The sequence below is a fragment of the Schistocerca gregaria genome, unplaced genomic scaffold, assembly GCF_023897955.1.
Source record: "Schistocerca gregaria isolate iqSchGreg1 unplaced genomic scaffold, iqSchGreg1.2 ptg001154l, whole genome shotgun sequence".
NCBI lineage: Eukaryota > Metazoa > Arthropoda > Insecta > Orthoptera > Acrididae > Schistocerca > Schistocerca gregaria.
Genome location: NW_026062486.1, coordinates 40,001 through 45,000, shown reverse-complemented (window position 1 = coordinate 45,000; position 5,000 = coordinate 40,001). Strand labels below are relative to the sequence as shown.

The window sequence follows — 5,000 nt, the reverse complement described above, 5'->3', positions numbered from 1 at the left end:
GATTTAATGAGCCATTCGCGGTTTCACCTTAATGCGGCTTGTACTAACACGCGATCTAGTGTATCTTTGAGACAAGCATATGACTACTGGCAGGATCAACCAGGGAGCTGCGTCAACTAGAGCTGAGCAGCCGGCCGCCCGGGAGTGTGTCCCGGGGGCCCGCGCGAACACGCAAGCGTCCGCTCAATTATTCTGCAAACAGGAGGAGGCCGAGCTCCCCTGCACGATACACCTCGAAACCCTCTCAGGTCCCGGCGGCGCGCAGCGCCGTCCTAGGTACTTGGTCGGTTTCGAGAGAGGCGCAATCGCCCGGAGTTAGGCGAGTAGACGGTTTTAGTGCGAACACCCTTGCTCCCAACTGAGCTTGCCGCTGCCGACAGAGGCCCGGGAGCGTGCTGTCGTGGCATTGCCGGCGGGAGACAACACGCGCCACCTATGGTGACCGGCAGCTCCAACGCCAGCGCCACACAAGGGCAAAGCCCCACTTGGGTGCAGAAGCGAACTCTCCCAGCACAGCGCACGCGCCAACACGTCCGCACAACTGCGATACAAACCACCTGCGAGAACCGCTGGGGCGACCGAGCAGCAGACGGCGTCGCGGCGCCGAGTGCCAGGCGGCGGCGCATCCTCAACGCACACAGTCCTCAATCAGACCAGCACACTGCAGATGTCCACCGCGCTTCGCACCGGGCTCGGCTGAACCAACTTTGGCCGCCAGGCGCCGCGTGCAGGGTGCGCCGCAGCGTAGCTGCGCCGCCTGCCGGGCCCGTCGGCTGGCGCTCCTGCCACTCGGCGCCCCCCACCAGCCGCCTGTTGCGCGTGCGCCCACGCAGCGCGCGGCCAACACGCCGGGCGGCCCCCCTTCACCGGCCGGGAACAGTCCCACCAAGCCACCGCCGCGTATCGCTTCATACCCACATGGGCCTAGTCACGCGTGTGGATGTGGCGGGTACCGCTGAAACAACCGGTTAATAGCTGTACCGATCGTCGCCATCACAGATTCACCTCCAGCGTGAACAACCGCTCAACAACGGATTTCCAGTTCATTTGCGTATCTTGGGCAGTAAACGTAGATGTCCACCTACATTTGCGAATTCAACAATTCTTGCATGCCAGGATGTCATGTGTCACGACACGCTACATCAGACCACATACACACTGCGACATGTGCAGAAGAGAACACGTGGAAGGTGGCCCGCGCACGTATGCGATGTACCTTCCGCGATCCACTGTCAACCGGCATCTGCGGCATGTCCCAGATATGGAACGCGGTCCACCAGGGTAGCACTTTGTGTGAGGCAATACGACAAAGTCGGAATACACGCGTCACTACATCAGACGGCTCACGCTGACCTGACCTGACCTGACTCACCGCACCACCACCCCCAGCGACCCAGGGTGACATACAATGCGTTCGTACGTTCCTCCCACACGCCTCTACGGCGTACCACAGTGCAACCTAGCTGTTATTGGGAGACGAGACAAGTAGCATCAAGCACAACATATGGAAATTGAGATTCGACACCGTTGGGCACAGCCAGCGTACGGTCACACGTATCACACTACTTCACTCTGTACGTAACGACCGATGATCGGTACAGCGTGTGGGTTACGCGTACGACATCAGCGGACAATGGACACAGACCATACCACGACGTACACTGAGGGCGTCGACATCTGAATGCAACTGAACAGCTGCGAGGCTCATTTAACACTCAAACGCCAGACCGACCAGCTTGAGAGGACAGAGACACAAAGAGGGGGACAGAGGGGGACAGAGGGGGGGGAGGGGGGGGGTCGGCGATATAGTCCTATTGCAGTACAATTGACAGTGGATAGCAGGAATATGTGGAAAGTAAGCAACACTCGCAAGACATCTACATGAGGATAACAACGACACCAGAGATTCCGAGCAGTGAACTATGTTAGGCAAAGGGACAACGTGGGTTAGGTTAAGGGACAACGTGGGTTAGGTTAAGGGACAACGTGGGTTAGGTTAAGGGACAACGTGGGTTAGGTTAAGGGACAACGTGGGTTAGGTTAAGGGACAACGTGGGTTAGGTTAAGGGACAACGTGGGTTAGGTTAAGGGACAACGTGGGTTAGGTTAAGGGACAACGTGGGTTAGGTTAAGGGACAACGTGGGTTAGGTTAAGGGACAACGTGGGTTAGGTTAAGGGACAACGTGGGTTAGGTTAAGGGACAACGTGGGTTAGGTTAAGGGACAACGTGGGTTAGGTTAAGGGACAACGTGGGTTAGGTTAAGGGACAATGTGGGTTAGGTTAAGGGACAACGTGGGTTAGGTTAAGGGACAACGTGGGTTAGGTTAAGGGACAACGTGGGTTAGGTTAAGGGACAACTTGAGTTAGGTTAAGGGACAACTTGAGTTAGGTTAAGGGACAAATTGAGTTAGGTTAAGGGACAAATTGAGTTAGGTTAAGGGACAAATTGAGTTAGGTTAAGGGACAAATTGAGTTAGGTTAAGGGACAAATTGAGTTAGGTTAAGGGACAACTTGAGTTAGGTTAAGGGACAACTTGAGTTAGGTTAAGGGACAACTTGAGTTAGGTTAAGGGACAACTTGAGTTAGGTTAAGGGACAACTTGAGTTAGGTTAAGGGACAACTTGAGTTAGGTTAAGGGACAACTTGAGTTAGGTTAAGGGACAACTTGAGTTAGGTTAAGGGACAACTTGAGTTAGGTTAAGGGACAAATTGAGTTAGGTTAAGGGACAAATTGAGTTAGGTTAAGGGACAAATTGAGTTAGGTTAAGGGACAAATTGAGTTAGGTTAAGGGACAAATTGAGTTAGGTTAAGGGACAACTTGAGTTAGGTTAAGGGACAACTTGAGTTAGGTTAAGGGACAACTTGAGTTAGGTTAAGGGACAACTTGAGTTAGGTTAAGGGACAACTTGAGTTAGGTTAAGGGACAAATTGAGTTAGGTTAAGGGACAAATTGAGTTAGGTTAAGGGACAAATTGAGTTAGGTTAAGGGACAAATTGAGTTAGGTTAAGGGACAAATTGAGTTAGGTTAAGGGACAACTTGAGTTAGGTTAAGGGACAAATTGAGTTAGGTTAAGGGACAACTTGAGTTAGGTTAAGGGACAACTTGAGTTAGGTTAAGGGACAACTTGAGTTAGGTTAAGGGACAACTTGAGTTAGGTTAAGGGACAACTTGAGTTAGGTTAAGGGACAACTTGAGTTAGGTTAAGGGACAACTTGAGTTAGGTTAAGGGACAAATTGAGTTAGGTTAAGGGACAAATTGAGTTAGGTTAAGGGACAAATTGAGTTAGGTTAAGGGACAAATTGAGTTAGGTTAAGGGACAAATTGAGTTAGGTTAAGGGACAACTTGAGTTAGGTTAAGGGACAACTTGAGTTAGGTTAAGGGACAACTTGAGTTAGGTTAAGGGACAACTTGAGTTAGGTTAAGGGACAAATTGAGTTAGGTTAAGCGATAATCTGGTACAGCCACAGTTAGGTTAAGCGATAATCTGGTACAGCCACAGTTAGGTTAAGCGATAATCTGGTACAGCCACAGTTAGGTTAAGCGATAATCTGGTACAGCCACAGTTAGGTTAAGCGATAATCTGGTACAGCCACAGTTAGGTTAAGCGATAAACTGGTACAGCCACAGTTAGGTTAAGCGATAAACTGGTACAGCCACAGTTAGGTTAAGCGATAAACTGGTACAGCCACAGTTAGGTTAAGCGATAAACTGGTACAGCCACAGTTAGGTTAAGCGATAAACTGGTACAGCCACAGTTAGGTTAAGCGATAAACTGGTACAGCCACAGTTAGGTTAAGCGATAAACTGGTACAGCCACAGTTAGGTTAAGCGATAAACTGGTACAGCCACAGTTAGGTTAAGCGATAAACTGGTACAGCCACAGTTAGGTTAAGCGATAAACTGGTACAGCCACAGTTAGGTTAAGCGATAAAGTTGGTTAAATTTGGTATTGTGTGGGAAGGGGGCAGAGAGAGAGGGGGGGGGGGGTGGATAGTGGTGGCAGTACACGGATGCCTGAGTCACCGTCAGATACGTCACGTCGGTTCGATGCTTGTAGCAAGAGGCTGGCGGATGTGTGTCTCTCACTTCTGCAATTTTTCATGTGGTATAACACGAGGGCGGGGGATGATATTTGGTGCCCCTCTGTGTAGGATGTGTGTTGGTGGTGTTGATTTATCTGAGCAATGGTAGTTGTCGGAGGAGTGGGGTATTGTGCTTTTATAGGTGGACCTACTGCTCTGGTTATCATAGTGTCGACGGTGCAATGTGGCAGAGAGGATGCACTCGACATTGTCGCATTCCAGATGTTTACGTATTGTGTGTCTCCGTTGCAGGCCGAGAGTGGTGCATGTTCGAGTGTCTGGCTGACGTGCGATTCACGTTGTGTGCCCAGTCTTACAGCACGTATAGGGACATTCGCATAAATCATCTATATTTGGCCTTGCATCATTTACTAAGCAGTGCCGTGAGACGACCGAACTATTAGGAAAGTACTGATGTACCGCATAATGTTTACCTTCCACCACACGGCGAGTATCGACTGTGCCCAGCGTTGCCACCGCAGGCAGCGGTCACCGTCACCATTGTGCGGCGGAACGGAACATCTATATCCTCAGAGGAGCACTCTTTGCCGCCGGGCGTCACGTCTCGCGGCCTGCCGGCCAGCGCCCACGACGAACTTACTGCATGTATAGGGACAGCGGGAATTTGGCATACTTGATATAACTCTTCATGAGGCGCAAGATATAGGGGTGGATTGCAACTTACGACTGCGAGAAAAGTCCGCCGTTCATCCGCCGGAGTTGCGATTTCGGCGGGGCACGTACGGTCGCGGGTGGAGCACTTGGTGCGGCGTACGCACCCGGGTTGCGGCTCCTGCGCTGGAGGGGGGTGCAGGTTTTGTGTGGGTGGGCTCGGCAAATGAGCACTGTGGGCCCCATACATGGCTTAGTCCGCGTGGCCTCCCCCAGGTGGCGGTACCGTCGTTGCACC

General features: G+C 51.5%; 1 non-coding gene across 1 annotated transcript in view; it reads right to left on the bottom strand.

The window, feature by feature from the left end:
- Positions 1–106, bottom strand: part of LOC126329021 (small subunit ribosomal RNA) — a 1,893-nt gene extending 1,787 nt beyond the window's left edge. Inside the window, exon 1 of the ribosomal RNA XR_007562123.1 lies at positions 1–106. This exon is cut by the window's left edge and continues 1,787 nt beyond it. This is a non-coding gene — a ribosomal RNA (small subunit ribosomal RNA).
- Positions 107–5,000: the final 4,894 nt, after the last annotated feature.